Source organism: Desmodus rotundus, chromosome 7 (genome assembly GCF_022682495.2).
Source record: "Desmodus rotundus isolate HL8 chromosome 7, HLdesRot8A.1, whole genome shotgun sequence".
NCBI classification, from domain to species: domain Eukaryota; kingdom Metazoa; phylum Chordata; class Mammalia; order Chiroptera; family Phyllostomidae; genus Desmodus; species Desmodus rotundus.
In genome coordinates this window covers 110,165,182-110,178,153 of record NC_071393.1, presented here as the reverse complement: position 1 = coordinate 110,178,153, position 12,972 = coordinate 110,165,182, and the positions used below count along the sequence as shown (strand labels likewise).

The 12,972-nt window shown below is 41.5% G+C and overlaps 1 long non-coding RNA gene across 1 annotated transcript in view; it reads left to right on the top strand.

The window, feature by feature from the left end:
- The first annotated feature begins 2,387 nt into the window (after positions 1-2,387).
- LOC139441077 (uncharacterized) overlaps positions 2,388-12,972 on the top strand; it is a 44,809-nt gene continuing 34,224 nt past the window's right edge. The window contains exons 1-2 of the long non-coding RNA XR_011651471.1: positions 2,388-2,490; positions 7,730-7,789. This is a non-coding gene — a long non-coding RNA (uncharacterized lncRNA). The remainder of the gene's footprint in view (positions 2,491-7,729; positions 7,790-12,972) is intronic.

The following is a 12,972-nucleotide window of genomic DNA, read 5'->3' as shown; positions in this document are numbered from 1 at the left end:
ACAAAGTAGTTATGGATGTAGAATTTTAATAGCAAATCAATGAAAGTTAATTTTCATGGAAGCTATTAGAGAGAGTGTTCACCAAGCCTTTCTCTTACCATATATCATATTACTTTATACTCTGGGAGAAAAAACTAAGATCTTATGTAGGTGATTAAAAAAAAAGACAGACTTTGGAATGGTTTAACCCCCTGTACTATATTTGACCTATTGTCCTCTGCAAGATTTGCCACCCAGGCCTTAAGTGGGGAATGAGGGTACCCTCAGGGTAGGTAAGGTGGAGGAAGAAAACTTGAGAGGAGTTCTCTGGGAAGTTAGCAGCTGCTCTGAAGGGAGGGGCTTCCTTTGAGCATTGATTGAGGATTCAGGTGAGACCAGCATTTGTCCCCCACATGGAGAGGCCCACTGTGGCACAGTTTTCAGAAAAGAAGGGGAGGTCTAACCCCAACTTCACCCCTAGCATACCACCTTTAGTGTAGTCCCAATTACTGGAAGTGGTCAGTTCACAATTTGTTATTTTTTAAAAATTTTCTCTTTTTTTGTTGTATTTTTCCCATTACCATTTATTCCCCCTTGTACCCTTTTCCATCTCCACCCACTCCTCTCCCTGACAATTTGGTGTTTTTAAGTTGAACTGAGCCTTGGACCTTTCTTTAAGACAAGGCACAAAACTCTCCAGGGGCTAGTAAAAAGCAACATGTTCACTTTGAACAGATACTTCTTATATCAAACCTGTGAGGCAAATGAAAACTCCAACCCAGTGTGGAGCTGTTAGCCGATGTGCAAAATCATAAAGTGAATTAGAGACCGTCCTGGAATTAGCATTTAGACCCTCAGTGCTACTGATTGGATTCTCAGGCCACTTGTGGGTTAGAACTGTAATTATTGTCCTTCTTTGGGACAATAATGGGAACCAAATTCCCATTCTTAATTCATGCCTTTGGGGAATTTGTAGTCAATACCTCACTTACAATTTCCAAAATGAGTGGCTTTATAAAATCCCAGAATGCAGTCAAGCCCATCTATTTACTTTTGTACATTAACTTATTTGTTGCAGCAAAGCCCCAAACAGTCTAAGAGAGATGCAGTTGTAAGAAAGAAAACTGATTATGAGGGAAAGATTTTAGGGTCATTGAGATTTATCTCCCCTATATGCAGAGTCTGAGTAATGTGTGCAATAGCCTGAGATCACCTTGGAATAAAGCATGGCTCACGTTTAAGCTGCTAATAGTGCAGACTGCACATGAGGGGAATAGTAAGTAAGGGATTCCCGCCACAGAAGGCTTAACACTCAGGAGATTAAAATGCTGCGATGGAAATGAGGCTGGCTGTGCGGCATTTTAACCGAGCATTACTCTGAAACTTGTCTCCTAATATTCAGACTCTCAAAAATTATTGATTTGGATCCAAATGGGGAGAAGAAGTTAACATTTGCCTTGTTTTCTGTGAAAGTCAAGATAAATTTACACCAATAATCTGAACCTGGGTTAGATTCTCTGTGTGTGTGTGTGTGTGTGTGTGATACTGTTAAGTAGTAGATGTAGAAACCTAAAAGTGGGAAGTAAGACATGAGAGTGAGCCTTACAGATCATTTTTACTGACTACACATTACTTCCAATTTACAACTATTCTTTGCTTTTTGTCGGGGCCAAGGGGAGAGGGTTTTTCAGTTCTGTTTCCTAGATAAGGCCCTTTGTGAGAGGTGGAGTTGAGTGGGTGGGTGTCCATGGACTAGCCATTTAAATGTTTAGGTGAACCTGCTTCCTAGCTCACAGATCGTGGGCCATGTTATTCTCCACGACTCCTGTCTCCAAGAGGCCCTCTAGCCACAGCAGGTGACACTGATGGATCGTCCCCACCTGGCTCTTTATTGAAGCTCCATGTTGTACATGGAGCGAGTGAGATAGCTGATGCCTCAGTCAGGGTGGATGGCTAACAGGTCAGTAGAAACTCAACCCGAAATTGCTGTCACAGCAGCTTATTATAGCTTTTGGCTTTGATGTACAGCTACAGCACTTTTTAATTCGGCGAATGCAGTGCTGTGGGACTGCTCCACTGGGTGTAGCTGTAACCGGAAATCAGGTGATCTGGAGCCCAGTTCCAGCTGGAGCTCTGTAACCCTGGGAAGATTTCTCAGTGCTTCTGAGGCTGTTTCTTCATCTGCCAGAGTGTGAAGTGGGGGTTAGACTTTCCTAACCAGTTTTGACTAGGTTAAAACATGTGAATGTACTTTGAGAATGAAAAGAAAAAGTTTCCATACAACAAAGTTAGGCAGGTTAGAATTCCCTTAGGGACATTTCCCCTTCTAGGATGGGAACTAATGTTCTCCTGAAACAGGCATTACATATTTTGTCTCATTTAACACCATTTTGCAGGTGAGTTGACAATCTCAGAGAAGATAAGTACAGTAACTTGCTTGAAGTTGCTCATTTGGTTGGTGCTTGGCAGAGGCAAGACTAGAATAAGTGTGATTTCAAAGCCGTGTCCAAGGTATGTCATCCCTGTCTCATTGCTCAGCCCAGCACTTACTTCTTCATTGGCAGCCCACCCTCTCTCCCTCACTTCTGTTACTTAACTGGTATATGACAGTGGACAAACCAATGCCTTTGAGCCTGGTTCCTCATCTGTAAAAACAGCATTACTACCACTCACTTTGTAGACTTGTGTGAGGATTATGTGAGTTAACCTATGAACAGTGCCTGGTCAGATGTGGGTACAGAGAAGGTGCCTCATCTCTCCCCACATCTGGCCATCAGCCTCATCCCCGTTGCCCACTCTACAGTGCTCCGAAGCTCGACAAGTGCCTCGAGGCTTCTCATTGCCCTTCAGCTAGAACAAAGACAAAAGGTCACTGTACATTGTCTTTCCATTTTTACTGACATTAGAAAAATTTTGAGAAACACTCTTAGATGTTTTCTGTTCTAGGCACCTAAACAAGCTCTCTGGAGGAAGACTACTCTTGAATGGAGGGGAGGAATGCACCTTGAATTGTGGCTCAGTAAAACCTCAGGGCAGAAGTTTTTTCTTACATCAATGGTCATTTTATCTGTATTTCCTTAATAGCTGAAAACATAGCACTGATATTTTCTCCTAGTGCTCATGATGAATCCCATTTAACATTTATCAATAAGTGAATACTGATGAAGTCTGTTAATGACATTATTTTACTTTCAGTTGGTGATTTGTATCCACACATTTTACTCTCCTTCTTTCCACCCAAATTCCATTTGAAATAGCCAAGGAAAGATTAGGTTACATCTATAGCAGAGCTATAAAACAGAAAACTATGCCACCATCAGGCAAGAAGCTTTAAGAAATTTCTGTAAGATATGGTATATACAAAACTAGATTTAGGGTCTTACTATATAGTAATAGGACACGCTTATTTTATGATTTAAGAAAAAACAAAAACTCTGTTATGGGTTGAGTTGTAGCCCTCCAAATAAGCAAGTCCCAACCCCTAGCACAGATGAATGACCTTATTTCCAAAAGAGTATAGAGGTAATCAAACTAAGATAAGGTCATACTGGATTAGGGTGGGCCCTAATCCAGTGATTGGTGCCTTTTTGAGAGAGGGATGTTTGGACCCAGATACACAGGAAAGGAGGCCCTGTAACAGCAGAGGCAGAGATTGGAGTGGAGCAGCTGCTAGCCAAGCAACAGCTAGGAGCACCAGCTACCACCAAAGGTTAGAGAGAGGCGAGGAAGGATTTGTCCCTAAAGCCTGGAGAGGGAGCGTGGCCATAATTTTGTACTTTCAGCCTCCAGAACTGAGAAAAGAAATTTCTATTGTTTGAGGTCACCCTGTTTGTGACAATTTGTTATGACAACTTTAGGAAACTAATAGAAGCATGAATGAAAACCTTAAAAAATGGATTTAAGGAAGTACTGAACCAGATGCAATTCAACACATGTGAAGGAAAAGATGAGGAAAAGACTCACCAGGAAAATAAGTGAGCAGATTGCCTCAGCAGACCCCTGCAGAATCTCCAAGCTCAGACCAACGGAGGCTTAAGTAAATGTGGGGCACACCCGAACCCCACCAATGACCTTGGGAAGTGGGCTCTTGACTCCACCATTGCCATGACCTACCATGTCAAGTAAAATGGATACATTATCACAGCAGCTTTGTACTGAGGAGGGCTGTGCCAGTCAGGGGAGGGGCTGGCTTGGGGGCCAACAATAAACACAGAAAAGCATCCAGTGAGCACAGTAGGCTAAGCAAGTAACTTTTCTTGCATATGCTCTTGCCTCACTTCTGGATACCAAGTAGACTGTCAATCTTGTAAAAATAAAGCTGCAAAAATATGAAAATTTCCCTTTCTCCTTTGTCTGAAACCAACCAATTTGGATAGAAAGCTCTAGCTTTATTTGATAAGCCACCTTTCAAATCTTCAAACAGAAAAAAATGTAGACATCCATTCATTAAACTCAAATTTTTGTTGAACACTTACTATGTGCCAAGCATTATGCTAAGATCATAGTTTCATTCAGGGGTTTACATCGTATGCAAAGACCCGAAGGCAAGACAAAAGAGAGTGTAGGACATTCAAGGAGCTGCAAGGATGGGTAAGTAGGGAAGAACAGGTGGGCCTGAGGAATTATTCAATAATTATCCAAATTATTCAAACAAGGCAGGCCGGTCAGGGCAATCAGAGGAAATGACCCCTCTGAAATGGATATATTCCAAGAAATCACAGGAAGAAAAGACTTAGGTGAATCACCATTTCCTTTTAATATTTCCATACAAGATTAGAGAAGACACTATATTTATGAAAACAGAACAATGAGACTAGAAAATATTGCCGTAATATCAGAAATATTATCCTTAGATTAAAATTTTAAGTAAAGGCAGGGTAGAGAAAATTGAATCCTGAAGTAAATTGAATTGGTGAGTTAGGTGAATGAGGTTGAGAAATTCTCCTAGGATGCAGAGGAAAATATACAAACTTAGGCACGATGCATATAAAGGAAAGATGTATGGGGGGAAAATCCACCAGGTCCAATGTAGGTGTAATAAAAATATGAAAAGGGTACAGCAGCTGGAGAAACAGTAACAATAAAGGAATGACAGAAAAAAATCCTAAATTTAAACATATGAGTTTTCAGACTGAAAGGATCTACTAGGAAGAGGGTAGAATCAGGGTACAGACTCCTATGCTGAGGGAGGGCCTGATGCCGGTTCCTTCCTGGGCTCAGGCAAGACCAGCAAACAAAACAGACTATCTAGAAGGGGGAAAGATAAGAGCATCAGCACACTGCTTTTCTACCACACTCCTTGCTGGAAGACAGGGAATAACACATAGAGAATTTTGAGGGAAAAGATTGTTACCCACGAATTTTTTATTCAGTTCATGTGTGAAGGCAATAGAAAAATCTGTTCTCAGATGGTCAAAAACACATAAAGTATTCCTCTTCCTCAGAAAAATTTGTAAAGAAGTCCTATAGCAATTCAAGAACAAAATCAAAATAAATAATTCAAATTAGAGGAAGCCAGAGCACCATAGAACTTTTTGTGTGAAGTGAGACCAGTAAAACTTATTATGTGTATAAATAATTGCTGTTAAGGTCCTGGCTGGTGTGACTTAGTTGGTTGGGCAACATCCCACAGAGCAAAAGGTTGCCGGTTCAGGTTCAATTCCCGGTCAGGGCACACGCCTGGGTTGCGGGTTTGGTCCCCGGTCAGGGCAGGTGTGAGAGGCAACCCATCAATGTTTCTCTCTCTCATTGATGTTTCTCTCCTTCTCTTTCTCCTTCCCTTCTCCTCTCTCTAAAAATAAATAAATAAAATCTTAAAAAAATAATTGCTGTTATGAATTTTATCATTATCAACTTTAGCAAAACATTAAAATGATAGTAACCTGGACTTAAAAAGATAGCTTATTAAGATATAAACTTTTGAGTGTGGAGGAAGAAGGAGGAAATAAATAGAGGCTCTGTGAGAATATGAATTTCATCTGATTTGTTTACTATTTCATCCCCAGACTTAGAATAGTACCTGGCACATAGTAGGTGTTTCATGAATGAAGGAAAAATCTGCTAAATCTCTACAGTCAATTAGAATTTAAACTGCCATGAATCAATAATAAGACTACCTGATAAAAAGATGAAACAAAAACACAATTTGTAGGCAATTTGAAGAAAATAAAAGCCAAATGGCAATGAAGAAAAGATGCTCAATCTAATTAGTAATCAGAAAAATGCACATTAAAATGACAAAAACATGCCAATTCCCATTCAGTCATCTCATTGCCAAAGACCAGTTGTCTGACAGTACTAAGTATTGGTTACTATGTGGGGAAACAGGAACTCTCTTAGTCTGTTGGTGGGGCTCTGTATTAGTACTAATACTTTAAGAGTTTGGAAATATAGAACAAAGTGGAAGATGTGCATACCCCATGATTCAGCAATTCCACTTCTAGGCGTGTTCCCTAAAGAAACTCTTGCAGATATGCCCCATGAACTCTTCCGAGGATTGTCATCAGGGATTCGGAATAGTAAAAAGTTGGAAACGACCTGAAGGTCCATCAAAAGGGGGATAAATGAACTGTGGTGAATTCATATAATTTAATAATATACGTCAGTTAAAATTAATGAGCTACATTTGTGTTTTAACTAAATAACAAAAACATAGAACAAATTCCAGAAAAGTATGGATAGCATGCTGGCATTCATGTACATTTAACAAACACTCAAAGCCACACCCATATCGCTATAAACTGTGTATGTCTCCATACACAGCAAATAACAGTAAAGACAAAAACTAAATGGAAACACGCCAAATTCATGATAGTGATCATCTCTGGGGAGGAGGGAAGGAGAGTTCTGAGATTGTGGATTGGAAAAAAGAACTTCAACTTCTTTTAAGCAAAAGAATTTGAAGCAAAGTGACAAAATGTTAACATTTGTTAATTCTGAAGAGTGGATACATGGGTGTTTATTATATTATTCTTGTACTTCTCTTTATTTTTAAAACCTTCCACACTCCTCCAACAGTGTTATAAATATCTAACCTTATGTCCTTACAGCAATGATTCTATTAGAAGATTGATGAATTTCTAGGGGGAAGAGAGTGTATCTGTGTAACTTCTGAAATGCCATTTTAAAAACAAAACCTCATGTGTGTGCTGTGTGTGTGCATTATTTGTCGGAGAGGGTACAACTCTATTCCTTCCCCAAACATTTGGAGATGCATGGGGGACGATTTAGATATGCACACCACGTGAGTGTTGCTGCCGGCAAGTCCACCCCTACACAAGAAAGAATTGACTAGCCCCGCCCTGGCTGAGTGGCTCAGTCGGTTGGAGCACTGTCCTGTACACCAAAAGGCTGCAGGTTTGATCTCTGGTCAAGGTATATACCTGGGTTGCAGGTTCCATCCCAGTTGGGGTGTATCCAGGAGGCAGCCGATTAATAAACATAGGCTTGGGTGAGGATTAAAAAAAAAAATTGACCAGCCCCAAACACCAATTACATCCTCTTGGAAAATATTGAATTAGGAATTACATTCTGCTAAGGATAAAAGAAAATTTTACTATTACTAATTTAAACACGGAAGTATTTTCATTTCCTTATGTAACAGGAAACCTGGAGGTTGCTAGAATAGGTTCAGCGGCTCAAGGGTATCGGGGCTCAGTTTCACTGTATTTCTTCTTTTTTAAAATTATATTGTACTGATTATGCTATTACAATTGTCCTGATTTTTCCCTCTTTGTCCCCCTACACCCAGCGCCACTGCTACTCCCTCAGGCAATCCCCTCACCATTGTTCATGTCCACCGGTCATTCAGGTAAGTTCTTTAGCTACTCCATTTCCTATCCTGTACTTTACATGCCTGTGACTGTTCTGTAACTACCTATTTGTACTTCTTAATTCTCTCACCTCTTCATCCATTCTCCTGCTCCCCCTCCCATCTGGCAACCTTCCTGTAACTAACTTCTTTTCCCTTGCATTTAAGAATCTCTCTTTATCTTTAATCTTTGGCATTTTTTTCATTTATGAATAAAATATTTTATTTTATTTTTTAACATATTTTTTACTGTTGTTTAAGTACAGTTGTCTCCATTTCCCCCCCACCAACCCCCCACCCCCACCCCAGCCATCCCCACTTCCACCCCTTGATCCTACTCCACTTTGGGTTTGTCCATGTGTCTTTTATACATGTTCCTGAAAACCCTTCCCCTTTTACCCCCATTATCCCCTCCCACCTCCCCTCTGGTTATTGCCAGTTTGTTCTTTATTTCAATGTCTCTGGTTATATTTTGCTTGCTTGTTTGTTTTGTTGATTAGGTTCCACTTATAGGTGAGATCATATTGTATTTGTCTTCCACCACCTGGATTATTTCACTTAGCATAATGCTCTCCAGTGTCATCCATGCTGTTGCGAAGGGTAGGGGCTCCTTCTTTCTCTCTGCTGTGTAGTATTCCATTGTGTAAATGTACCATAGTTGTTTGATCCATTCATCTACTGATGGGCACTTAGGTTGCTTCTAGCACTTGGCTATTGTAAATTGTGCTGCTACGGACATTGGGGTGCATAGGTTCTTCTGAATTGGTGTTTCAGGGGTTTTAGGGTATAATCCCAGCGGTGGATTTGCCAGGTCAAAAGGCAGCTCCATTTTTAGTTTTCTGAGGAAATTCCACAGAGGCTGTACCAGTCTATATTCCCACCAACAGTGCATTAGGGTTCCCTTTTCTCCACATCCTCTCCAACACTTGTTGTTTGTTGATTTGTTTATGATGGCCATTCTCACTGGTGTGAAGTGGTATCTTATTGTAGTTTTAATACACAGTGTTAGCCAGGTTGATGGAGTCTCAGATATGGCGCAAGCCTACTGGCTCTGTTGGGGGAAGGCTTAGCTAAGGGACAATGGCCTCTGCTCACCTCGATGCCAGACACTTCAGCCTCTTCCTGTATACCACTGGTGCCCTTCAAACTGCTACCCCGGTGCTGGAGCTCAGAGGGAATGAGTCTGAGTAGTTGAGTCTGTGTGTGGGTTCCTTGAGAGGAACTGCTTAGGGATCCAGCAGCCCTTTTCACCAACTCAATCCCTGCAAGGTTTCACAGACAGAGGTTGTGGGGACTTATCTTGCTGGCACCTGAATCCTGGGTTGGAGGGGCCTGGTGTGGGTCTGGGACTCCTCGCTCCTGAGATATCCCTCCCAAATTTTTATCCATCTGTGTGTGGGGACAGCCCATTCCACCTCCATGCCTCTCCTTCCAGTCTGGATAGATGTAGTTTCTTCAAGTCTGTAGTTGTCAGACTTCCATTCAACTTGATTTCTGATGTTCCTGAGTGATGGCTCTATATTCTAGTTGTAATTTTGATGTGGTTGTGTGACGAGGTGAACCATGTCTGCTTATGTCACCATCTTCTCTCTGTATTTCTATTTGTCTCTTCCTCATAGCCCAGAGGGGCTGCTGAAGCTCTAGCTCTCAAATCCAGTGTCCAGACAAGAAAAAAAAAAGGGCTGGAAAAGGAAAGGGCAATAGCTGTATTTGGAAAGCAAGACTTCCAGAAATCCTCACTAGCTTTCTATTTATATCTTATAGTATTACATGGCCTTGCTTGCTGCAAGAGAGTTTAGTTTTTGGGCCTTGCAGTCTTCATAGTAGAGGAAAGCAAGAAAAAAGGAGTTTGGAAGGGGGGTTAAGTAAGTCAACCCACAGTATTTGCTGCAAAAGTGAATAGGTAAAACTTTTATACAAAATAAAAAGAGTGGGTTTATTAAGGTTCACTCTGGAAAACAGAAACTACTTTGAATATTTACAACAAAAGGAATTTAGTGCAGGAAATTGGTTACACAGTGGGGCTGGGTGGGAAGAAGAGTAGAGAAGCTAAGCAGGGAACAGTAATGCAGTGTGGAGATTAGCTATCTCAGGAAGCCACTGCCCACTCAGCGTTAGAAGGAGAAGACAGAACTACTGGGGTCACTTGGCAGATGCTAGAACCAGGACAGGCCTATTCAGCAGGAGCTGGAGCTGGAGGGGAAAGACAGTTACTGCAGAAAACACACGAGAGGAAGGAAGAATGGAATTCCCTGCTTATCCCCTTCCCCCGCTGGTTTGTTCAGTCGGCCAGACCCAGTGGGAAGCCGCTGACCGTCCGTAGGGGCCCCATGTGATGCAGAGCTGACAGACAAGGAGTAGACGAGTAGAGGTCCAGGACCAAACATGCTGGGCTGAAATACAAGACACACCTCTATGTTAAAGTAAAGGGAACTATGGAAAATAAAAGTAAATAAGCAGTGAAAATTTTATATTTGATATTTTGAAATTTATATCAGATGATGTAGAATTCAAAGCAGACCATTAAGTGAGATAAAAAAGGATTTTTTTTTCCGTTGTTGCTAACAGGTGTAATCCATGACAAAGATGGAGGAATCATTGGAACTTTCAGTGCTAAATAACATGGCAGCAAATATATCCATCTAAACCTTTTAGAAATGCAAGGAGAAATCCATAGGAACTATAATCGTAGAAGGGACTTTAATCCCTATGACAGATCAAGCAGACAAAAGTAAATAGGGGCATTCAATACGACTTCATATTAAGACGCATGGCAGCAGCCTAACCTGAAATCAGAAATATTCACAGCTTAAAGTGCTTTTATTAATACAGAAGAAAAATGAAAAGAAATGGATTCAATTATGGCTTCAACTCAAGAGGACATAAAAACAAACATTCAGAAAGCAGGAGAAAGGAATCAATAAAAACAAAAACAGAAATCAATACATTTAAAAGAAAAGTGGAATTGATAAATTGACAAAGAGCCTATTTCAAAAAGATCAATAAAAGAGACAAACTCTTGGAACACCTTATTGCAAAAAAAAAAAAAAAAAGCGAGAAAAGACTGAAACACACAGCCTTAAAAATAAGAAATCTAGCCCTGGCTGGTGTACTTCAGTGAGTTGAACACAGTCTGGGAACCAAAGGGTTGCCAGTTCAATTCCCAGTCAGGGCACATGCCTGGGTTGTGGGCCAGGTCCCCAGTGGGCGCCACCTGAGAGGCAACCACACATTGATGTTTCTCTCCCTCTCTTTCTCCCTCCCTTACCCTCTCTAAAAATAAATAAATAAAATCTTTTTTTAAAAAAGAAATCTAATGTAACCACAGATAGAGAGATTAAACACATTGTAAGAGCCATACTATATATGACTCAATACATTTGAAAATCTCAACAATAAGGTTGGTTGCATAGGGAAATAAAAAGATTGCAAAATTGAAACCGTCCTTAGTAGGGCTCCCGAGGCCCTGCACTTCTACTTGGTCATGGGACCAGTGTTCTCCGCTGTGATGACAGCTATTGTGATGGAAAGCAAATTGGATTTGCTGAACTGTCTCTCCTGTTAGGCTGTAAGCTTTCTGAGAGCAAGGACTATGCCTGATTTGATTTCCCATCTCCAGGATGTAGCTAAAGCATATACTGCAGATACTCAGGGAATGTTTGTTGAAAAAATTTCTTTTTTCTTCCCTCTGCCCTTCCATCCCGCCCTCTTTCTTTTCCTCCTTCAAAACCTCATAGAAAAATCAAGAAGATGCATTTAGCTTAGAATAAAGGGAGCCCTGGTATGGTATTCCTAAGTCCTACCAGGGCTCTATTCTCTATAGATCTGATCCTGTTGCCCTGTGAAGTAGGTGTGCGCGGGCAGGCTCCCGTGTGAGGTCCACAGAGGGTTCCTCTGCAATCAGCACTGCTTATCAGGAGCTGCCTGGAGCTGGTGACTCAGAGAATGGCCCAGCAGGCTCTGGCTGTTGCTAGGAAACCACGTTCCCTGGTGGAACCCAGAGCAACACTTGCAGGTTGTCCCTGATAACTTAGAGGAAACGAAGAGCTGTCAGAAAAGGTAGAGGGAAAAACAAAAAGCTAAAATAAAGAAAGTAATTTTCCTTGCCCAGAACTAAATGGCATGTATCTGTGGGGATTAGCAACAAAAATAGTAAAAAGAGAGGTTGGCATCATTAACAAAAGCCACTTCCACGCTTGCTTTTGATGTTGTAAAAATGTGCTTTGAGAACATGGCCAAAAAGATGTCTTTTCTGTAGAGAGTCTCAAATTTTTCTGGAACTTCAGCAATGGGAGGGTCTAGGGGAGCAATGCAGGGTTCTTCCCCAGGAGCCCTGTTTACACCTGATTCATGTGCAAATGTTGGCCTGGTCAGCCAACATTTGCACACGAGTGCTTCCCTTGGCCTCCAGCACACCTTTGACCAGCTGCAAATCAGGTTGCCTAGGCACACTTAGAGAAGAAGCAGCAGAAAGAGAAGAACAGAACCGTACAGCAATGGCTCTGGGTTTTGACTGTGTCAGAATTATTACCTGGAGCTTTTCTTAAATACAGATTTCTGACCCTAATTCCAGAGTATCTGATTCCAGAGGCCTAGGTGGAGTTTGAGAATGTTCCTCGATGATGCCGATGCTACTAGCCCAGGGACTATGCTTTGGGAACCTCTATGCCTGAGACTATTATTAAATCTTGCAAGGAATTGACAAATCACTTACCTGCCAAAGAAACAAAGGTTCAAGAAAATTCCTTGGATGGCCCATGGTCACTAAGCTGCTGGAGCTGGGCTCAAACCCAGGCTTCCTGAACTGAACACTGGTGCTTTCTTCACTCCAAAATGCCCTCTAAGCAGCGCCTCTTTAAAAATTCTCCAAAAGACTCCAGATGGCAGTGAACATGGGTGGTCCTACCAAGTGAATGCCAAGTTACTAAATCCAACCCGGATCGCGACATCTTTGATGAGGAAGCCAGAGATTGTTTGCAAAAGCCTTTGTGCTCTTCGCAGCATTGTCTCTCATCTTTCCAAATACTGTAGATAGAAAATGTTGAGGAGCTCTGATAGGAGTCCAAAGAGGTCTGCCTTCAGTGCCATGCTGCCAAGAAGCTAGGGATGCTGCTGGGAATCCCCATTGGCTGTGGACTTAAACCACGAGGCACGTCCCTCTCTTTCTACCCCATTCCACCACT